Raw genomic sequence first — 24,485 nt, forward strand, 5'->3', positions numbered from 1 at the left:
GATATTATGAATTTTAAGCAACTTGATCATGAGCAGGTTGCGCAATCTTGGGAGAGGATGAAATTAATGATACGTAATTGCCCTACACATGGATTGAATTTATGGATGATTATACAATTTTTTTATGCCGGATTGAATTTTGCTTCTAGAAATCTTTTAGATTCGGCCGCAGGAGGCACTTTTATGGAAATCACTTTAGGAGAATCTGCTAAACTCCTAGATAATATTATGGTTAATTATTCTCAATGGCACACCGAAAGATCCACTAGTAAAAAGGTTCATGCGATAGAAGAGATCAATGTTTTGAGTGGAAAGATGGATGAACTTATGAAGTTGTTTGCTAATAGGAGTGCTCCTATTGATCCCAATGATATGCCTTTGTCTACTTTGATTGAGAGTAATAATGAATCTATGGATGTGAATTTTGTTCGTAGGAACAATTTTGGTAACAACGCTTATAGAGGAAACTTTAGTCCTAGGCCATATCCTCGTAATTTGTCTAATAATTATGGTAATTCCTACAACAACTCTTATGGAAATTTTAATAAGAAGCCCTCTAATTTTGAGACTAGTGTTAAAGAATTTATGATTTCTCAAAAGAATTTCAATGCTTTGGTTGAAGAAAAATTGCCTAAGATTGATGAGTTGGCTAGGAACATGGATAGAATTTCTCTTGATATTGATTCTTTGGAACTTAGATCTATTCCTCCTAAGCATGATATCAATGCGGCTCTCAAAGCCATGAGAATTTCCATTGATGAGTGCAAAGAAAGAACCGCTAGGATGCGTGCTTAGAAAGATTTCTTTGTAAAGGCGTGTTCTTCTAGTTTTCATGATAATAGGGATGAAGATCTAAATGTGATTGATGTGTCTCCTATTAAATCTTTGTTTTGCAATATGAATCTTGATAATGATGGGACTGGAGATGAGTCAACTTTAGTTAAAAGGCGTCCCAAAGATTCGGAGTTCTTAGATCTTGATGCAAAAATTGGTAAAAGTGGGACTGAAGAGGTCAATACTTTACATATCAATGAACCCACTATTTTTAATTTCAAGGAATTTAATTATGATAATTTATCTTTAATAGATTGTATTTCCTTGTCGCAATCCGTGTTAAATTCTCCTCATGCTTATAGTCAAAATAAAGCTTTTACCAAACATATAGTTGATGCTTTAATGCAATCTTATGAAGAAAAGCTTGAATTAGAAGTTTCTATCCCTAGAAAACTTTATGATGGGTGGGAACCTATTATAAAAATTAAGATTAAAGATCATGAATGCTATGCTTTATGTGATTTGGGTGCTAGTGTTTCCATGATTCCAAAAACTTTGTGTGATGTGTTAGGTTTCCGTGAATTTGATGATTGTTCTTTAAACTTGCACCTTGCGGATTCCACCATTAAGAAACCTATGGGAAGAATTAATGATGTTCTTATTTTTGCAAATAGGAATTATGTGCCCGTAGATTTCATTGTTCTATTATTCTTGGTACACCTTTCCGTAGAACGATTGGTGCAATTATTGATATGAAAGAAGGAAATATTAGATTCCAATTTCCGTTAAGGAAAGGCATGGAACACTTTCCTAGAAAGAAAATTAAATTACCTTATGAATGTATTATGAGAGCCACTTATGGATTGCATACCAAAGATGACAATACCTAGATCTATCCTTGCCTTTATGCCTAGCTAGGGGCGGTAAACGATAGCGCTTGTTGGGAGGCAACCCAATTTTATTTTTGTTTCTTGAGTTTTGGTTCTGTTTAGTAATAAAAAATTCATCTAGTCTCTGTTTAGATGTGTTTTCATGTTTTAATTAGTGTTTGTGCCAAGTAGAACCTTTGGGAAGACTTGGGTGAAGTCTTTATGATGTTGCTGTAAAAAACAGAAACTTTAGCGCTCACAAGATTAGCTGCCATTTTTTACTAGAGAGTGCTTTTAGGTTGATTATTTTTGCAGATGATTAATACACACATTCCTCACGTCCAGAAATTTATTTCAGAATTTTTGGAGTTACAGAAGTATACATTTGATGGAGAATACTACAGACTGTTCTGTTTTTGACAGATTCTGTTTTTCGTGTGTTGTTTGCTTATTTTGATGAATCTATGGCTAGTATCGGAGGGTATGAACCATAGAGAAGTTGGAATACAGTAGGTTTAACACCAATATAAATAAAGAATGAGTTCATTACAGTAACTTATGGTGGTGATTTGTTTTCTTATACTAACGGAGCTCATTAGATTTTCTGTTGAGTTTTGTGTTGTGAAGTTTTCAAGTTTTGGTTAAAGATTTGATGGATTATGGAATAAGGAGTGGCAAGAGCCTATGATTGGGGATGCCCGAGGCACCCCAAGGTAAAATTCAAGGACAACCAAAAGCCTAAGCTTGGGGATGCCCCGGAAGGCATCCCCTCTTTCGTCTTCGTCCATCGGTAACTTTACTTGAGGCTATATTTTTATTCACCACATGATATGTGTTTTTCTTGGAGCGTCTTGTATGATTTGAGTCTTTTCTTTTTAGTTTACCACAATCATTGTCGGTGTAAAAAAGTTGGGGCTCTCCTTTTGACCCCTTTACTTGTGCACGGGTAGTCAGAGCCACGCGCCGCGGCCACACTTAGCAGGGCAGAGGAGGGAAGCCGGAAAGAAGCCGGGGCACAAGACGGTCAAGGCAACGCCAAGACCAGGAACACAAGAGGGCAAGGAGGCAAGGTAGACTCCCTCGGCAAGGTTCTTGCCGAGGCAGCCTGCCCGATGCCAATAGTGCGAGCCTCCCTTGCGCCCACGATTTCCGACCCCACCAACCACATTGGAACTAGGGCTCAGGAGGCATCCCCATGGTGGCATGCAGATCTTTGTCAAGATCATAAACACACAAGATCAGATGAGGACCAGAAGACGGCGACCCTCGGCGGGGTCCTAGCCGAGGAGATCCACAAGACCCCCGGCAAGACCCTTGCCGAGGGCAACAAGGGCCACTGCTAGGCCCACACCAGCCACGGCTCCACCGCCATTCGCATGCAGCTGCCAGCACAACCAGCTGGGCAGGCACCTGCGTGGCAACACGCGGCTTCCAGACCGACTCAGCAAGCACCTGCGTGGTGGCATGCAGATCTTCGTGAAGACCCTACCACCATGCCACCTCAGCAGCCTGCCTGCCTACATTGCACCGCAACATCGCTGGCCTGGGCACGTGTCGAAGCGAGACGGAGTGGCGACGGACGGGACGAGCCTCGTTCCCGTCCTCGATAAAGCTAATGGACACCTAAGTAGCGCATTTAATGCACTTTGTCCCGTAATGCCGGGCGAGAAGCTTGTGCACTGTGCGCCTTTCCACCTCCTGTGTGCCACTGTGGCAACCCCTTTTCGACTATAAAAGGAGGCCCAAGGCATACTGAGAAGGATTCGGCTCTTTTGGGCAAGTTACACCCTGTAGCTAGCTCAAGAACACAAGAACACCCAATACATCCACCAAAGTAGGACTAGGGTATTACGCATCTTCGCGGCCCGAACCTGGGTGAACGATCCGTGTGCTTCCTGTCAGACCTGCTCTTCTCACAACCCCGTGCCCGCCGACCGTAGAAGGTATTCCAGTGATCCCATAGGTGTCGTTTCCCACCGACATCTTTGGAACGCCAGGTACGGGCGGTGTAGTTGTGAGAATCTGGTCTAGCAGTTAGCCTAGCAGTTCTTCATCGCCATGGCTCCCAAGAAGAAGCGATCACGGCGCTCGGCTTGTCTGGAGCCGAACGGCCCATGCCAGTGCGGGTGAACAGCGGGCCGGTCGCGGACAGGACCCATGCCGCGGCCCGCGAGCACCAGCATCGCCCTGGCAGTCAGAGCCTGGGGAGCGGCATCGTTCTTGCCCCGGACTGCGGGTCACACATCGCCAAATCCAAAGACGGGGTCGGCCCCCCCGCAGGTGGCACGGGGCCCTCCAGGGGTGTCGTCGTGCCACCTACGAGCAGTGCAGCAACCTCCAAGACGCCTACGCCGGCGCCCATGACACGCTCTTCCCAGGGTGCGCGCGACGAGCAGCGCCACCACGCTGGAGAGCCCAGGCGCCGCCATGGGAAGAGCCCTGTGCATTGTCCGCGGGATGAAGGACTCCAACATGACCGTCGAAGTGCTGGCGAAAATGGCACGCAGTCGCTGGGCCGTGATAGAGCTCCTTCTAACGTGGTTAGAAGTCGAAGCGCGCTACGGTCCACGCAGCTGTCGCCACCACCCATGCCAGTAGAAGCTTTGGCGCATGCGCAGCTGCTCCTCGACTTCCCACCTGCTGCGGAGAAGCTCGACGAGTGGAGAGCCACCATCCGGAGCCTCATCGCCGTGGCCAATAAAGATGATCCGCGACCGACGGGGCCCCCGGGCCGGCGCTCAGCGGTGGGAGAACCGGGGGAGCTGCAGCCACAGTACACTCTCCTCCCCCGCGCCAGCTGCCGCCGGTGTCGATCCGTCGTGACAACGCATGTGATAACATTTCCATAGCATCGTCCGACCCATGGACCCACTGTGACCAGCGCCAAGTTCTTCGAGAACGAGCCCATGAAGATGCTCGAACCACTATCAAGCACCGGCGCGATACACACCACCAGTCGGATAAGCGGGCGGGACCCGCTATGGACCACCCAGCATCGGGGGGCTGCGGCGGCATACCTTATGAGGTGGGTTGCCCAGCCTTTACCCGTGAGCTGCGACAGTTCTAGTGGCCGTCCCACTGCACGTTCAAGCCCGACGTCGGTGAGAAGTACAGCGGCAAGACCCATCCGTCAGAGTTCCTCAGCATCTACACCATCGCTATGCAAGCTGCCGGAGCTCGCGACGACAAGGTGCTTGCCAATTACTTCCCGTTGATGCTGAAGCCCAATGTCATGTCTTGGATGATGCACTTGCCAGCGGATTCCATTTCTTCTTGGTCGGATCTGTGCCATGAGTTCGTTGGTGCCTTCACCGGAGGCCACCAAGCTCATGGCTAGGCCAGTGATTTGCATATCATTCCCCAGAAGGAAGGGGAAACCCTGCGCAAGTACATCCAGAGGTTCAGCCGGGTGCAGTACAACATCCCCGATGTTCATCCCGCCGCCGTGATTAGCGCGTTCCATCAGAACATGCGCAACCGCAAGATGCATGAAGAGTTGGTGATGAACAAGGTTTAGGATGTGGCCAAACTTTATGTTCATGCCGATAGATGCGCCCGGGCTGAAGAGGGAAGGAAGTACCCCGCTCTACTGATGAAGACACCGCCGCCCCGACGAAGAAGGGCCGGCGTCGCAACAGGAAACGCAAGGGCAACACCGTGCTTGCCGTCGTGCGATCCGAAAGCACCGGCGCCGCCAAGAAGGCTAAGGCAGACGACCCCGGTAAGGAAATTGCTGGGTGCGCCGCTTGCCGGGCCTTGGCGGCTGCCGACAAGCCGGGGGGCTCCGACAAGCAGTATTGCAAGATCCATCGCACCAAGGGCCACGACCTCCAGAACTGCCGAGAGGTCGAGCTGCTAGCCTAAAAGCAAAGGGCCAAGTATGAGAGGCGGGACAAGGAGCAGGGTCAAGACGGTGCCGAAGGATCCGGCAAGAAGCGTGGCAGCCAAGGAGGCCGCCGCGGCAAGGATAACCAGCAAGAGAGGCCCGCCTGGGGCCGTGACAAGAAGCAAGAACACGATGATCATGACGACGACGACGAGTCCGGCGAGCAAGAGTTTCAGAAGGCTACGGAGGCCATGTGAATCGATGGTGGCGCCTCGCTGCATACTTATCACCGCCAGCTCAAGTAGTGGGCACGTGAGATCACAGCAGGGGAGCCATCGTTCGACGCTCAGAAGCCGCTGAAGTGATCAAGCACGCCCATCATCTTTGACACCGAGGACCACCCTGATCGCACCACTGCGGTCGGGTGTTTGCCGTTGTTGGTCTCACCAACGATATGCAACCTCAAGGTGAACAAGATGCTGGTTGACAGCGGGGCCGGTATGAACTTAATCTCACACGTTGTGATCAAGAGGCTACAAATTCCCGACAGAGACCTCGAGGAGACGGGCACGTTTCAAGGGGTCAACCCGGGAAGAAGCCAGCCGAAGGGGAAGATCACATTGCCTGTGACGTTCGGAGGCGAGTTGAACTACAGGACAGAGAGGATTGTCTTCGATGTAGCCGAGATCCCCTTGCCCTACAACGGGATCCTCGGCCGCCCGGCACTAGCCAAGTTCATAGAGGCGTCACATTACGCCTACAACACGCTAAAGATGCCTGGGCCGATGACCATCATCACCATTCCTTGTGACAAGAAGGATGCACTGATCTGCGCCGACCTACTCTACCGGGAAGCAGTTGCAGCAATTGCCGCCAAGGCACTTGCAACTGCCACTGAAGCCCCGGGAGGGAAGAAGAAGACCGGCAGGACCTCTCTCACCCACTCCGGCAAGCGCACCGGCAAGAGCAAGAAATCCGGAGATGCGCCACCAGAGACCAAGAAGGTGTCCGTCAAGGAGGATGGCACGGGAGGGGCTTTCACCATAAGCTCCACCCTTGACAGCAAATAGGAAAGCGCGCTCGTCACTTTCTTGTGGGCGAATGTCGATGTGTTTTCATGGCAAGCATCTGACATCCCCGGTGTTCCCAGGGAAGTGATTGAGAACCACCTTGTTGTGCGCCCCCACGCGCGACCCGTCAAGCAGAAGGTCAGGAAGCAAGCTTTGGAATGGCAGGAGTTCATCATAGAGAAGATCAGGAAGTTGAAAGCAACAGGCTTGGTGAGGGGAGTGCTCCATCCGACATGGTTGGCCAATCCGGTGGTGGTGTGCAAGGCAAACGGGAAGTGGAGGCTGTGTATTGACTACACAGATATCAATAAGGCATGTCCTAAGGACCCCTTACCGTTGTCGTGCATCGACCAGATTGTTGACTCCACGGCCGGGTGTGATCTGTTATCATTCCTCGACGCCTACTCGCGCTACCACGAGATCTTCATGACAAGAGAAGACGAAGAGAAGACAGCATTCATCACCCCATGTGGTACGTACTGCTTTTTACGGATGCCTTTCGGGTTGAAGAGTGCTGGCTCGATGTTTGCAAGGGCACTCCAAATTGGTTTTGAGCCCCAGCTACATAGAAATATGGAAACTTATATGGATGACATAGTGGTCAAAACCAAGGATAGGGCAACTCTTGTACAAGACTTAGAAGAGACGTTTGCCAACCTGCGCAAGATCAACCTCAAGCTGAACCCTGAGAAGTGTGTCTTCGGCATTCTGTTCGGCGAACTTCTCGGGTTCTTTGTGTCGCAGCGTAGGATTGAGGCAAACCCAGACAAAATCAAGGCTATCGAGCAGACTGAGGCGCCCACGAGGATCAACGATGTGCGTCGGCTCACTGGCTGCATTGCCGCCATGAGCCGATTCATCTCCCAGTCTGCCGAGCGCGCCCTTCCCTTTTTCAATATTTTGAAAAAGGCGGGCCCCATGGAATGGACCCCGGAGGCCGAAGTAGCACTACAGGACCTGAAGAAGTACCTGTCTTCTACACCAGTACTGGTGGCGCCTAAACCGCAAGAGCCGTTGCTACTGTATCTGGTGGCGACGAATCAAGTGGCCAGCACCGCGCTAGTGGCGCAGAGGGACGTCGACGAAGAGGCAGTGGCAACGGCAGGACCGGTGGAAGGAACGTCAAAAATTCCCCCGGCAAGGCCTGGTGCCAGCAAGACAAGGCCCCGACAGAGTCTGACGCCATCGGGGCAGGGCCCGCGCAGCCAAATGAAGTGGTGCAGAAGAAGAAGATGATGCAACACCCGGTTTACTTTGTCAGCTCCCTCTTGTAGGGGGCTAGGTGGAGGTACTCCGGTGTGCAGAAATTGCTCTTCGGCCTCCTTATGGCCTCGAGGAAGCTGCGTCATTACTTCCAAGCCCACAAGATCACTGCCGTCACCCGCCTCCCATTGCAACGGATACTGCACAACCCAGACGCAACCGGAATGATTGTGGAGTGGGCCTTAGAGTTGTCAAGCTTTGGGTTGAAGTTTGAAAGTACTTCAACAATCCTGAGTAGAGTCCTGGCGGAGTTCATTGCAGAATGGACCTCAACACCTGATGATGGGATCCAGGAGACCACTCTCCCCGGCAAGGAAATAGCTCGTGACTGGATTATTGTACTTTGATGGAGCTTTCTTGCTGCAAGGCGTCGGTGCTGGTGTGCTGGTTGTCGCACCCACCGGAGAGCACCTCAAGTATGTAATCCAGATGCACTTTCCCAGGGAGATGTCCACCAACAACACTGCTGAGTACGAGGGGTTGCTTGCCGGTCTCAGGATCGTGGCAGACCTCAAAGTTAAAAAGCTCATCGTCAGGGGTGATTCGCAGCTTGTCGACAGACAAGTCAACAAAGATTATCAGAGCCCGTTGATGGAGGCCTACGTAGATGAGGTGAGGAAGCTGGAGGAGCACTTTGATGGTATACAAGCGGAGCACGTTCCCCGAGCGGAGAACAACATCGCCGATTACCTGTCAAAGCGCGCTGCGCTCAAGCTACCTATGGAACCAGGTACCTTTTTGCTTCGGTTAACTCAACCATCCGTCGAACCATCAATGGAGCAGAACAAGCGGAGGAAATCAGGCCCCGGCAAGTACTTTCCAGCTGAGCCCCCAGGGGCCACCGGCAAGGTGTTGCCGTGGACTCTAAGCCTGTCGAGGAGCGACCGACTCCGGTAGGCCGTCAAGCCCTGGCCGTAGAGACAGCCGCTCCCATGGCTGAAGAAATGCCTTTGGTCCTTGCCGTCGAGCCCCAGGCTCCGGCATGGGCACAGCATACCATCCGATTCCTCCAAACAGGGGAGCTTCCTGAGGAGTAGGAAGAAGCGGAGAAGGTAGCCCGTCGGTCTGCTATGTATCAGTTCGTCGATGACGTCCTATACAGGAGGAGACCGAACGGTGTGAAATTGAAGTGCATTCCTCGGGAGGAAGCACTGGAGCTGTTGGCGGAGATACACGGAGGCATATGTAACTCCCACATAGGGTCGAGGGCCCTTGCCGGCAAGGCGTTCCGCCAGGGTTTCTTCTGGCCCACTGCCCTCCAGGATGCAACGGCACTAGTAACCAAGTGCGAAGCGTGTTAGTTCCATTTGAAGAAGCTTCATCAACCAGCTCAAGCCCTTCAGACAATTCCTCTCTCCTGACCATTCTTGGTCTGGGGGCTCGACATACTGGGCCCTTTCCCCCGTGCTGTCGGGGGCTTTGAGTACTTGTACGTTGCGATCGACAAGTTCACAAAGTGGCCAGAGGTGGAAGCAGTGAGGAAGGTGACAGCATAGTCTGCCGTCAAGTTCTTCAAGGGGCTAGTGTGCCGTTTTGGTCTGCCAAGAAGAGTCACCACCGACAACGGCACGCAGTTCACGAGCCACGCCTTCATGCAATACATCCAAGACCTCGGCTGCAAGGTCTGTTTCGCTTTTGTGGCACACCCACGGAGCAACGGTCAGGCAGAGAGGGCAAATGCTGAAGTGTTGCGTGGCCTGAGGACAAAGACTTTTGATAGGCTGCACAAGAGCGAAAGGCGCTGGATTGATGAGTTGCCGACAGTTCTTTGGTCGATCAGGACAACGCCAAATCGAGCCACCGGCCAGACACCCTTTGCCCTGGTATACGGGGCAGAAGCAGTTCTCCCCACAGAACTCATATATGGGTCACCTCGAGTGCTCGCTTATGATGAGCTTGAGCAAGAGCGATTGCGGCAAGATGACGCAACGCTCCTTGAGAAAGATCGTCTTCGGGCGGCTGTGAGAGCAGCATGCTACCAGCAAGCCTTGCGCCGCTACCATAGCCGCAAGGTTCATGCCTGAAGCTTTGAGGAAGGCGACCTTGTTCTTCGGCGTGTTTAGTCGGCCAAGAATTCCAACAAGTTGACGCCGAAGTGGGAAGGCCCTTATCGGATAATACGAGTCACCAGGCCCGGCACAGTCCACCTGGAGACCGAAGATGCTGTCCCAGTGAGCAACTCCTGGAACATCGATCATCTTCTCAAATTTTACCCATCCCGGCAAGCCACCTTTTGTACAAGCTTTGCCGACAAGGCATGTAACCCTCTGTACAAAGCCAGGCGCAGACCTTGAGCATAAATAAACGAAGTGCTGGTGCCCTAAGTTATAGCATGCATGCTAGGTTGAGTCTCTCCCTCGGTTAGGGCTGATAGTGCTTAGCGGCGACTAACCCTTAGCCTAGAGGTCGAATGTGCATCTTTCTGTCCTCTTTGGTTCATAGGGCACGTGGACACTTCTGCCGAGCCGCTTGGGAGAAAGAGAACTGACCGGCGCTCCGGCCCCGGCAAGCCAAGACTGCCCGGGGCTGAACACAGAAGGATCCAACCACGGCAAGCCAAGGTTGCCGGGGGCTACGGATTCAGATAAGTCTTTCATCCCCTGTTATGCATTTTCCGTATGGAACTGGGACAAATGAGACCTCTTTTCGCTCCGATACCACCGTGCTCCTCCTTCTTCTTGTACCCAAGCAATTGGGACAGAACTGGGTCGCAGACGCGGTGGCCAGGAAATACACGAGGGGCCTAACTCTTGTCAGGACCCCGATTCCAAGTCACATCGATCTAGCCGGTAACACCTCATATCACTTTGCGGCCTCACGCACGGTATTCCCACGGGTGTCGCCTTACCATGGCCCGGGACCGTTTGCGCCTTTTGGCTCACGTATATGATAGTGTTGCTAGAATCCATATGACAGAGAACCCGGGCCGACATGACTAGTCGTGAACCCAAAGTGGCACTAACTTATGGGGACAGGAATACATGAATCAACATTGAGCATGTCGGTCAGCAGCGTGCGATTCTGGGCTGTAGCACTGGGCTAACAGGACTCCGGAAATCCGGGCTGTAGGAGGCTAGGCAGGACTCCGGATGTCACCGCGTGACATTTCCCCGAAGGGACAGACATAGGAACGAAGTGGATCACATGCCGGCCAGTCATGTGTTCCGGAGCAGTAGTGCTGGGCTAGCAGGGCTCCGGTGAACCGGGCTGTAGCGGACTACTATGGCTCATGGAAGCACAAGACTACATTTCCCCATAAGAGAGGCTACCAAGGATAAACAACTAGGTTGTCGGATCCCACACATACCAAGCATTTCAATCATACACACAATATGCTCGATATGTGTAAATACAACATGGCATTACAACATAACTCTACGACTCAAGTGTTTATTCATTAGCTCCGAGGAGCCAAGTATTAAAACATGGGTCTCATGACCCAACATACAGAGCATACAAGCAACAAGCACATGCGGAAGCTTAACTTGTTTGAGTATAGAGAACTACAAATAAAGTAGGCTGAGAAGTCTGACTATCTACAAGACCATCCCAAAGGTACAAGATCGTAGCTGAGGTAACAAGCTAAACGTCGAAGTCCACGCGGAACTACTAGCGAGACTGAAGTCTCTCTGCAAAATATAAAATAAGCAAACGTGAGTACAAATGTACCCAGCAAGACTTACATCAGAACTATCTACATATGCATCGGTATCATCAAAGGGGTGGTGGAGTTTAACTGCAGCAAGCCAGCTTTGACTCGGTGGCTATCCTAAACTACGACTGCAAGTAACTCTTTTGAGGTGGCGCACACGAGTCCACATATTCACCATACCAATACACCACTATGGATCCACTCCCGTCTCCCTACGAGAACGCCATCCATAGCACTCACGCTTATCTTGCGAATTTTAGAGTATCCATTTTCACTTGTCTATGAACTGTAGAGGCAACCCAGAAGTCCCTTACCGCGGACACGGCTATTCGAATAGATGATGTTAACCCTGCAGGGGTGTACTTCTTCACACACGCTCTCGCCACTTACCACCATGTACACTTCGTGTATCTCGGCAACCTTCAAGTGGAAGCCTGGCGAGGGAGTCGGCCACGACCTGACTAACCACACAAGTCTCTAGTCTAGGTTTATCGCCTATTCGGGTTCCATCCGCAAGGAGATCCGGCCGGGGTGTCGCTCACGGCCCCAAACAATGTGTACAGGGTTCCAAGCCAACCAAATGGGCAGCGCTTGGTATACCCGGCCATGGTGCCTAGTCTGCCCAAGCCCACCTGTACCGGGTGCCACTTGGTAGACTACTAACACTACCTACAAACACCAGAAACAAGTTGCAACTCCTGGACAGAGATCAGGTTGATTAATAAGTCGAGAGAGCTTGGAGCACCCGGAGCCCAATGTGTGGTACTAACTGTTCATGGATCACAGACACAGAACTTAGTTCCTGAGGACGGCTGCAATGAGACAACCCGCCATGTACTCCTACATGGCCTCTCACCGCTACCTTTACCAAATCGTGTTCACACACTTAGCTCCCAACAGTAGAACATGTTCACAACTTTCCAACTCATCCCCGATGAATCAGACCTGACACAACTCTAAGCAATAGCAGGCATGACAAATAGGCATGAATGAGTAGGCACATCAAGGCTCAAACAACTCCTACTCATGCTAGTGGCTTTGATCTATTTACTATGGCAATGACAGGTCATGTAGAGGAAAGGGGTTCAACTACCGCAGCATGTAACAGTTCAAACGTTGTTGTCCTAATGCAGTAAAAGAGAGCAGGAGCGAGAGAGTGGGATTGTATCAGAATGACCAAGGGGGTTTTGCTTGCCTGGCACTTCTGAAGATAGCACTGCTCTTCATCAGTGACAACGATCACAACGTCGGAAACATCGGCTATCGAGAGGGAACAACACCGACTAGCAAAGAAGGAACACAATCAATGCAATGCACATTCACATGAATGACATGTCATATTAAGGTACTGAATTGACCTAGTGAAACAGTTAGTCATATTCATTGAAGTGGAATTCAAACATATAGCAAATTCCAACTCCAAAACTAATTACCATCTATTCCATAATCATGAATTGTCCTATTCAGTGAGGTTAACTTGTTCAAACATGCATGAAAATGACATATTCAGATTCTTTGGATTTTTTTGATAATTTTTCATATATAACTTATTTTGTTTGGAGTTATAGATTAATTTCTATGATTTTTAGAAGTTTAGGTTATTTTCTGAAATTCATAAATCATTTCTGATCTATTTTAAATTCCAGAAAATAGTTACAACGTCAGCATGACATCGGGACGATGTTAGCAGGTCAACGGACCTGACCGGGGTCAAACCTGGCATGTGGGGTCCACACGTCACTAACACAGGGCTTAACCGGGTCTAATCCCGCATTGACTGGGGTTTGACTCGCTGCGGGACCTGCTGTCAGTGGCTGTGGGGGCGTCTAGCTGGCAGGGATTAGCACTAATGACAGTGCCACGTCAGCTCGCCGGAGTATGGCTGGCGGCGATCATTTCACGCGGCGGAGGGCGTCGGGTTTGAGCTACGGTCGACGGTTTCGAGCGCGGTTTGCAGCTATGGGTTGCTGGCGCACGCGCGCATCTAAAGGAGGTAGCGGGAGGTGCCGGGGTGTAGTGTAGCGGCGGTGGCGACGGGCGGAGTGCGCTGGGAAAGCAATTGGCGGTGGCGTTGGCTTCCTGCGGAGCTGCTGAGCATGGTGACGCGCGCGGATGCGGGCTATGGTGGCTCAGACCACGGCGGCGCCATGGCCGGAGGCGGAGGGCTCTCGGGCTCGATGGGAACGACGACTACGCTGCGCAATCGAGCAAGGGGAGAGAGGGGGGACGAAGGAGGAGCTCACGGCGGCCTCTGGGAGGCTTGGAGGTGACGGTCAACGATGGCGATCTCCGGCGGCCATGCAGAGAAGAAGAGCTCGATGACGAGCCTTCAAGGCGTCCGAGGTCGTGTGGTTCGGCGTAGAGGTGCGTGCTAGTGAGGCGGAGCTCGTGGGCAGGATGGATGGCCGTGGGGAGGTCGGTGGTCACGACGAACGGCGACGGTGGCGATGGTGGCTTTCGGGCACGAGGTGCAGAGCGAGAGAGAGGAGGGGCAAAGCATGGGGAGAGTGAGGGAGTGGGCGAGGGAGCTGTGTCGCGTCTCGAGGGCATGGGGGGGTGGAAGGAGAGCTCACTAGCGCGAAGCAGGAGCTGGCGCAGCCGGCGTCGTGCTCTGGTTCGCCTCTGCCTACTGGCAGAGGTAGAAGACGGTCATGCCCCTGTGGGTTGGGCCTCTAAAGTGGTGGGCGGGCCTCTCTGGTGGCTGCACAGGTGAGGCCAGGTAAGCTCTCCCTCTGTTCTGTTTTCTAATTTGTTTTTGTTTTCTAATTATTTGCCTCTGTTTGTGATTTAGTTCTAAGACCAAATCAAATTAAAAAATTCATAAAAATAATTGTGTGAACTAAATGGACTTATCCAAATCCACACAACAATTTTCAGAATTATAGAACATATATTTATTATATAATAAATATAGATCCAATTCAAATATTTATTGGATTAATTCAAAGGCCCAAAATAATTGCTTCTGAGATTCTAAAAATATTGGTTTGAATTTTATCCCTTGCCAATATTTCCAGAGATTCACAGGAACATTTTCTTGGACTTATTTGAAGCAATTTTTATCTTGGTCATTCTCAGAACTGATTTCTGAGGCTTCTACATGTCCCCGTTTCGAGTTTCTTGAAATTAACATGATGCATGATGCTCACTGATGCAACTATCTGCAAACAATTCTAGGGCTGTGACAACTCACCCCCACTAAACAAGAATCTCGTCCCGAGATTCAAGACGTGAGGTAAGAAGACAGAGGGGGCACAAGACCAACACAATCTTCACGATCTAGGTTGCACCTCATAACTTTGTTGATCCGTTGCATCACGTTGATCTTGACATCCTCGCTTTTGAGATCTTCATCCACGTGAGGACGACGGAAAGAAACTCTACTAGGATTGATCTTCTCGAAGATCGAGCTATTCAAGATCAACTCACGGATTGAGATGTTGAAACATCTCGAGTTGAGATACAAACACACATCAAGAGGGATGGAAGAACAAATGACGAGGTTTGATTTGTTGGGCAACAATTCCACGCTTAGGAAAATGGTAGATGGTGTCATGGTAGCGAGGAAATAATTGCCATGATTCCATAACGAGGCACCTTGGGAGAGGTGACTCGTAAAGTTATTCCCTTAAGTGGCAAAAAGAATTACTTTTGACATAGAGATCATTGAGACTCTTTATACCAGCCTAAGGCAATCACAATCGATCATTTGAAAGAGTACAAAAGAATGACATACTCGGACTAGAATGGATGATTTGGACTACCTTGTTGAAGACAACGCAATGGATGATTTCTGCTTATCATCGAGGAAGGATAGGGCCCAGGTAAGTCCACTTTTGAAGATGATCCTGGATGACAAATACCGAGAAGCCAGACCATAGTAAAATGGCACAGAGGCGGGTGCAAGCTGGGAATAGAATGCAATTGTTGGAAATGTTCCAACCATCATATCTGCGTGAGATTCAGATCTGGTTGGTAACAGGATATTTCAGACATCATGTTCGGAAAAGAAAGTTCGCAACACAATTCGACGAGATGACGTTGCGAGATTCTCGGGAAATGAACTACGATAGCAAGCTCCAAAACATGAGCTGGTTCTGCTACACACATGTGAACACGCTGTCCCAGACAAGCATGACCACATAGTAGTCTTACAATAAAACACTACGGAGTTCTGGTTGGGAACCATCATCAAGGATATTGAAGTCTTGTGCATTACCATGGATTAGCACTTAACTCCTTTTCCTAGAATAGATCAGTCAGTGGCTTGGTGTGCTACGGAATTCGTATGGAACGAAGATGATCAGTCAACAGACCACAGAATACTTTGCACATGCATGGCTGACTTGGGATGATTCCAGAGGAAGCAAAAACAATCTTTCTCGAACACACGGCGGCAACTTGCACCTAATGCACGTGAACTTGGAGAAAGTCACTTCTTTCACCAAAACATATACATCATGAACAGAACACGAAGGCAATGCTTACAAAGTTTTCGACACTAGCTCAACGTTCAACATGAATCATGAAGGAGACAAGATGCTGCTGATGGGCTCAACAGCAACTCATCGGAATTTCCATATCACTGGAATTCCACCATTATGTGAACAATGTGATAGTATTGGTCAGACCCAAAAGATATAATGGTGTATGCTCGAGGAAACAACTACGAGTAAGACAACATTACGAACATCATTGGTTCTGATTTGATTTGACGATAGCCCATACTCAAATCAAAGACTGGATAAGACAATAGCTCCAACAATTCATCACGGGGAATAATTGATGACGATATTATCTTTCTACAACATATACACACAAGATATCCCTTGAAATGAACTAAGTCTGACAAGCTTTATCTTCAAACTCTCCAAGTTGTTGTTTAGCTTAACCAACTAGCCCAGGGGTATCCAACACAGATTCTTGCAGAAGGGGTGATTTACAAGAAACCAACTTGATCACAAGCTCAACATAGCGGTCAGGTGACAACCTGGTAACACTTCCGAGAAGATATTCGGAAATTCACGAACCACCGATTACTAAGCTCGAGAACAATCTTGCTTTTAAGGGCAAGACGATATGATCAAATAAGCGAGGGATTGGCACAATCCTAACTCATTGATCAAAGTGTGCACCAGAAATATGGACTAGGTAGCACGATCAATCTTAGGATGATGATTCAATAACTAGCACGCTAAGAATGTGAGTATTGTCCATTAACTACCAAGCAATGGAGTTGCTAGGGGTATTGATTTCACACATCACAATTCACTTGTCGGCATTCCGATTGTGGCACACGGGACCAAGGAATGAAGGATGATGGCGAGGAGTATCACTACGGCAAGAATCCATAAGAGGTTGTGCAATTCTTATGATATTCCTGACATAAGGGGGTAATACTCCAGGGTGGAACAAACTAGAAGCTGCATTGGCATTCTTAATCTGCGGAACACAACTACTTTGACCCAATCCTGGATATGGATGAGGTACTGGAGTTTGTTTCTCCTAGTCATTCTAAAATAGAACGGCTTGACGGACCACAAGAATAATAGGCATCGATGAACACGAATGCAAGACATGCTCTTTACTATCTTATGATAGCCGGAGGTCAAAATACAACTAAAGAGAACAACTCAAAGGAACATATGATTTCTTTAAGTTGTAGATGCATCGGTTAGCACGTTGAATAAATTCAACATGTTTCTTCCGGATAACCCATGCAGAAAGGTAGGACTGGCAGAGTCACAACATAGAATCGAGAACTCATCAAGAGCACTCTAGTTGTGATCTTTCGGTTCAACGAGGATCTTTTGCCATAAATAGTTGATGGTATTTGGAAGAAGAAAATACCACGGACCTCAAGGACTATTGCAAAGGTTACTAATATCCTAAAGGAACTAGCAAACAGTATCAACATGAAGTAAGTAGGGTGAATCTCGGGTTCAAGAACCCAGGAATGGAATGCCTACTAACTAAATGGCATCACGGGAAGCTTTCGAGATTAATGGCCAGAATCATCACACTAGGGATACAAAAAGCATTGCTAGATTACTGAGTGGTTCCCTAAGACACCTAGGGTCATAATAATAGCTCCAACATATATGTCGAGGCAACAGAGTACCTCAACTCACTGGCTAGTGTGCTTATTCTGACCAAAAGGACATCGGGAACGGAGGAAGGATTTGCAAATGCATGAGATTGTTTAGAAACCTGGAATGACTCGGACAGCATAACGACTGTAAATGCTCGAGAAAAGATTTGAGACATCCTGCAAAAATGGTGGCATAACCACTTAACATCACAATATCAAGGTTCCGAGATCAACTGTCAACACACAGAATAGTAAGAACAGAACTAAGGCTTGAATCCAACAATCCTATAAGTCTACGGATTAGTAACATGTGATCCTGATAGAAAGATGAGAAAGCCTAGTTCTTAATCCCCGTAGAAGAGAAGAGGATGACTCAGATCAGAAGGGCATAAGATAATGGAGTAAAAAGAGCCTTATGTTCCCTTCCGCAATCAATTCCCTTATATAACTAAAGCATTTCTAGACACAACTTCGACCAGTTTGGCTTGGTAATCCTACAGGCAGTCAGGCTCTGATACCAAAGCTGTCAAGACCCCGATTCCAAGTCACATCGATCTAGCCGGTAACACCTCATATCACTTTGCGGCCTCACGCACGGTATTCCCACGGGTGTCGCCTTACCATGGCCCGGGACCGTTTGCGCCATTTGGCTCACATATATGATAGTGTCGCTAGCATCCATATGACAGAGAACCCGGGCCGACATGACTAGTCACGAACCCAAAGTGGCACTAACTTACGGGGACAGGCATACATGAAGCAACATCGAGCATGTCGGTCAGTAGCATGCGAATCTGGGCTGTAGCACTAGGCTAACAGGACTCCGGAAATCCGGGCTGTAGCAGGCTAGGCAGGACTCCGGATGTCACCGCGTGACATTTCCCCAAAGGGACAGACACAGGAACGAAGTGAATCACATGCCGGCCAGTCAAGTGTTCCGGAGCAGTAGTGCTGGGCTAGCAGGACTCCGGTGAACCGGGCTGTAGCGGACTACTATGGCTCATGGAAGCACAAGACTACATTTCCCCATAAGAGAGGCTACCAAGGATAAACAACTAGGTTGTCGGATCCCACACATACCAAGCATTTCAATCATACACACAATATGCTCGATATGTGTAAATACAACATGGCATTACAACATAACTCTACGACTCAAGTGTTTATTCATTAGGCTCTGAGGAGCCAAGTATTACAACATGGGTCTCATGACCCAACATACAAAGCATACAAGCAACAAGCACATGCGGAAGCTTAACTTGTCTGAGTACAGACAACTACAAATAAAGAAGGCTGAGAAGCCTGACTATCTACAAGACCGTCCCAAGGGTACAAGATCGTAGCTGAGGTAACAAGCTAAACGTCGAAGTCCACGCGGAACTACTAGCGAGACTGAAGTCTCTCTGCAAAACATAAAATAAGCAAACGTGAGTACAAATGTACCCAGCAAGACTTACATCAGAACTATCTACATATGCCTCGGTATCAACAAAGGGATGGTGGAGTTTAATTGCAGCAAGCCAGCTTTGACTCGGTGGCTATCCTGAACTACGACTGCAAGTAACTCTTTTGAGGTGGCGCACACGAGTCCACATATTCACCATACCAATACACCACTATGGATCCGCTCCCGTCTCCCTACGTGTAAGGCCCGGGTAACTAAGCTACAGTAGTCCCACGATAATTGTGCCACGTTACCTCCGTTACTGTTGCTAATCTATCGTTAGATCAAAACAGGTCCAAAATTCAAATTCAAAATTTGGTAAATAATAAAAGTTTTAAAACAGTAAAATAAAAATGTTCAATTTGTACTAAATATTGCAGGTGTAAATATGGTGTAATAAACACATTTTTATAAAATTCCTAGATAATTTAAAATGATTTAAAACACAAAAGAAAATACATAAAAAGAAAAGAAAATACAAAAGAGAAAGCAAAAAAAAGAAAGAAAGAAGAGAAGCCCCCCTTGGCTTTGGCCCAGCTGACCACAGGCCCAACTGGGCCAAGCAACCAGGCCACCCGCCGGCCCACCCTGCCCCCTGCTTATCCACCCACTCCCCCCACTCCCCACCGACACCCCACTTCCCCCACCCCAAAAATATCTCCCCCTCTCCCCCGATTGGATCGGGATCGAGAGCAGGAGACTGACGACGCCGCCGCCCGGACCGCCCGACGCTGCCTCGCCCTCGACGGCCTGCCTCCTCCTCCCCACCGGTCTGCCTCCCCCGTCGCCGGTCGTCTCCGTCCTCCTCCTCGCCCCCTGTTGCCCTGGACCCTACTCCCCGCCGTGAGCCGCCGCCTTTTCTCTCCTCCTCTCCCTCGTCCCGCAGCTCCACGCCAGCACGCGCGCCCGCGCCGTCCCGTGCCTGTGCTCGCGCCGTGGCCGCGCCCTCTCTCCCCCGCGGCTCCCTCGTCCCGTGCATGCACCGTCCACACGTACACGGCACCCGCGCGTCGTGCCCCAGCTCCTGGCCGTGCCTACCCCCATCGATGCATGCGCGCTCGCGCGCCCAGCGCCCCACTGCCACCCCGGGGGCCGCGGCCTCCTTCCCCGCACCACGCCTAGGCAGCGCGCCCCATCGTTCCGCTCCTCGTGCCACCGCGTTGGCCTCGGCCGCTGACCCCACGCCTCCGTTGCCGCCTGCTCACTGCGCGGCACTGCTCCGCCCTGCCGCCCACTTCGCCGCTGCTGCCGCTCCCCGCGCTCGCCCGCGACCTCCTGCGACGTGTCCGCCGCGGCCACCGCCCGGTTGGCCGCACCTGTCGCCGCCCGCCGGAGAGCGCCCGCCCCGTTGCTTCCGGTCCGCCCCGATGGGCGCCTTGCCCGCAACGGCGCCCGCTGCCCAGCGCCCGCTCGGGCGCACACCCGCACCCAAGCGCCCGAACCCAATAGGCCCCTATGGGCCTATGACATATGGGCCCCACCCACAGAACGTAAAAAAAGGAATTAAAAATATATATAAATAAAACTAATAATAAAAATAAATTTAATTAATTAGTTAAGTTAATTAATTCTGTTTAAATTAATCTAATTAATTAGTTAATTTAATTAAACAGTAATTAATTAGCTAAACCCTAATTAAACTAAGCAGTGTATGACATGCGGGACCCAGACGTAGTTGACCCAGTCAACTGCACAGTTGACTGCTGACGTCAGCATGATGTCATGCTGACGTCATCTTTACTATTCTGGATAATGTTGACTTAAAATGATTAAATAAATCCTAAAATGATTAAATCTTTAGAAAATCTTATAAAATAATCCGTATCTCGGATGAAAATACTTTCTACATGAAAGTTGCCCAGAACGACGAGACGAATCTGGATACGTAGCCCGTTCGCCCGCCACACATCCCTAACATATCGAACTCGCAACTTTCCCCCTCCGTTTCATCTGTCCGAAAATGCGAAACATCGGGAATACTTTCCCGGATGTTCCCCCCTTCGCCGGTACCACCTACTGCCGCGTTAGGGCACACCTAGCACCGCTCATTGTCATGTCACGCATCGTCATGCTTATGTTTGCATTGTATTTACTGTTTCTTCCCCCCTTCTCTCCAGTAGACTACGAGACCGACGATGCTGCTGCCCAGTTCGACTACGGAGTTGACGACCCCTCCTACTTGCCAGAGCAACCAGGCAAGCCCCCCCCCCTTGATCACCAGATATCTCCTATTCTTCTCTATACAGCTTGCATTAGAGTAGCGTAGCAGGTTACTGCTTTCGGTTAATCCTATTCTGCTGCATAGCCTATCATTGTTGCTACAGTTGTTACCCTTACCTGCTACCCTACTGCTTAGTATAGGATGCTAGTGTTCCATCAGTGGCCCTACACTCTTGTCCGTCTGCCATGCTATACTATCGGGCCGTGATCACTAGGGAGGTGATCACGGGTATATACTATATACTTTATATACATGACACATGTGGTGACTAAAGTCGGGTCGGCTCGTTGAGTACCCGCAAGTGATTCTGATGAGGGGGCTGAAAGGACAGGTGGCTCCATCCCGGTAGAGGTGGGCCTGGGTTCCTGACGGCCCCCAACTGTTACTTTATGGCGGAGCCACAGGGCAGGTTGAGACCACCTAGGAGAGAGGTGGGCCTGGCCCTGGTCGGCGTTCGCGGATACTTAACACGCTTAGCAAGATCTTGGTATTTGATCTGAGTCTGGCCATTTGGTCTATACGCACTAACCAACTACGCGGGAACATTTATGGGCACTCGACGTCGTGGTATCAGCCGAGGCTCTTCTTGACGTCAGCGACGGAGCGGCGCGCGCCGGATTGGACTGGAACGCCTGCTAGGCTAGGTGTGCTTCCGGCCGCGTACGCAACGTGCAGGTGTGCAATGGGCGATGGGCCCAGACCCCTGCGCGCATAGGATTTAGACCGGCGTGTTGACCTCTCTGTTGAGCCTAGGTGGGGCTGCGACGTGTTGATCTTCCGCGGCCGGGCATGACCCAGAAAAGTGTGTCCGGCCAAATGGGATCGAGCGTGGTGGGTTATGTGGTGCACCCCTGCAGGGAAGTTTATCTATTCGAATAGCCGTGTCCCTCGGTAAAAGGACGACCCGGAGTTGTACCTTGACCTTATGACAACTAGAACCGGATACTTAATAAAATACACCCTTCCAAGTGCCAGATTCAACCCGGTGATCGCTCTCTAACAGGGCGACGAGGAGGGGATCGCCGGGTAGGATTATGCTATGCGATGCTACTTGGAGGACTTCAATCTACTCTCTTCTACATGCTGCAAGATGGAGATTGCCAGAAGCGTAGTCTTCGATAGGACTAGCTATCCCCCTCTTATTCTGGCATTCTGCAGTTCAGTCCACCGATATGGCCCTTTACACATATACCCATGCATATGTAGTGTAGCTCCTTGCTTGCGAGTACTTTGGATGAGTACTCGCGGTTGCTTTTCTCCCTCTTTTCCCCTTTCTATACCTGGTTGTCACAACCAGATGCTAGAGTCCAGGAGCTAGAGATCCCGAGGATGATTCTACATGGAGTTCGGCTTCGAGGAGTAGTTAGGAGGTCCTAGGCAGGAGGCCTTGCCTTTTTGATCGTTGCTACTTTTGTGCTAGCCTTCTTAAGGCAAACTTGTTTAACTTATGTCTGTACTCAGATATTGTTGCTTCCGCTGACTCGTCTATGATCGAGCAATTGTATTCGAGCCCTCAAGGCCCCTAGCTTGTATTATGATGCTTGTATGACTTATTTATGTTGTAGAGTTGTGTTGTGATATCTTCCCGTGAGTCCTTGATCTTGATCGTACACGTTTGCGTGCATGATTAGTGTACGGTCAAATCGGGGGCGTCACAAGTTGGTATCAGAGCCAGGTTGCCTGTAGGAATCCCCCTTTCCAACTCCTTGGCCGAAGTTGAGTCTAGTCAGTGAAAACTGTTTTACTAACATGGTTGTGTGGCTTACGGGCCCACGTCGCCATTGGGTGGTAGTAGGATCTTTTATTCCTCAACCTATACTCTGGGACTCTGACATCTCTTCTATCCGGATTAAACAATTTTACTAACTCTGACTCTAGGTTCTCGATAATACTTTCTCTCGGAGAGCCCCTTATTACAGATGATCGTCTGCTGCACCAGAAGGATCCGAAGATACTCTCCGATGTTCTCTTGAGACTTTATGGTGTCGCTTTTGCAATTCTCTTCCATCGATAAACCCCTGTGGATAACCACGTATACTCGCCATTCATACAATGCTTCCCAGTTGATCTTGTTATTACAAGATACCTCGAAATTCTCTTTGTTCCTCCGAGAATCCTTTGAGCTTACTGCCATGCGGTTCTTTGCCACATGAATACCACTATGGATAATTTCTAGCACTCACTGGATATTTGCTCATCCCCATTTGATTCATGTATTTCACAAAATTCTTCAAAATACTATTTGAACTTCCGAAATCCTGAGTAGCCTATTGCTCTTGAAATTCTTACTTGCTTGCATTATGGTTAATCCCATAAATCTATAATCTTATTGGCATCTCTTGTCATTATCATTTTGAGTCCGCTGATTCAATTTGTTGCGAATGTTGTAATCCTCAATCAGATCCTAGAATTCATCCTTCCGGCTCAGACGTCATTTTAAACGTGAGCTGGATCTCGGCCAATCAATTTGCCATCGATTGTACCCCTAAGCCTACTTAACTTATCCATCCATGATCAGAGCATTGCTCCTGATCCCCTGATTTGGAAATCATGATTCTTTTGCATTTGAACTTTGAATTAGACAGTTGTTTCTATAATCAGGTCTCCTTGCATTCTTCTTCCTCTAGTTGAGTACCGATGCTCACATCAGATCCCTTGTGGACCCTCGGTTCCTTTGTTGGATTTTATCCGATAGTGTCCTTCATATTGAATAACCTTGTGAGCCTTTCCATGGGTATATAATGCCTTTGGTAAATTGTATCATCTGCTTTTGAACGATGGTCTACTTTCGAGCTTGTAATATTTACTCCGAAGTTTGTGGTATATGTTCCTAAGATGCCCTGATGGGTTGAACCTACGCCTTCCCTAATCCGTGTGAACCCGAAAGATTACATGGGTCATACTTATCTGGTACTGCACCAGGTAAAAACTTTCAACAACTAATGTCATTTTCGAAATACGAGAGGTGAATGAAAGGTTATGCGTTGAACAAGTGGGAGTCGACCTTGAACCCTGTGTTCATGCCCATGGACACGATGTGTCATGGAAGCTTCTCTTAAAATAATTATCCCCTTGTTATAAGTTCATCTGGTATCCGTGGACGTGCTTCCGACCATGTTTCTCCTTGATTCCATTTCTCGTGCAAGTTTGAGCACTTGTCTTCTGCAGAGCAATACCCTAGTCCAACCTCTACCTTGATCTGTCATCGAGTATTACCCCCTGGTATCTCAAGATTATCATGGAACTGCATAACTTCTTATGAGTTCTTCATCAAG

This window comes from Aegilops tauschii, chromosome 4 (assembly GCF_002575655.3).
Source record: "Aegilops tauschii subsp. strangulata cultivar AL8/78 chromosome 4, Aet v6.0, whole genome shotgun sequence".
Lineage (NCBI taxonomy): Eukaryota > Viridiplantae > Streptophyta > Magnoliopsida > Poales > Poaceae > Aegilops > Aegilops tauschii.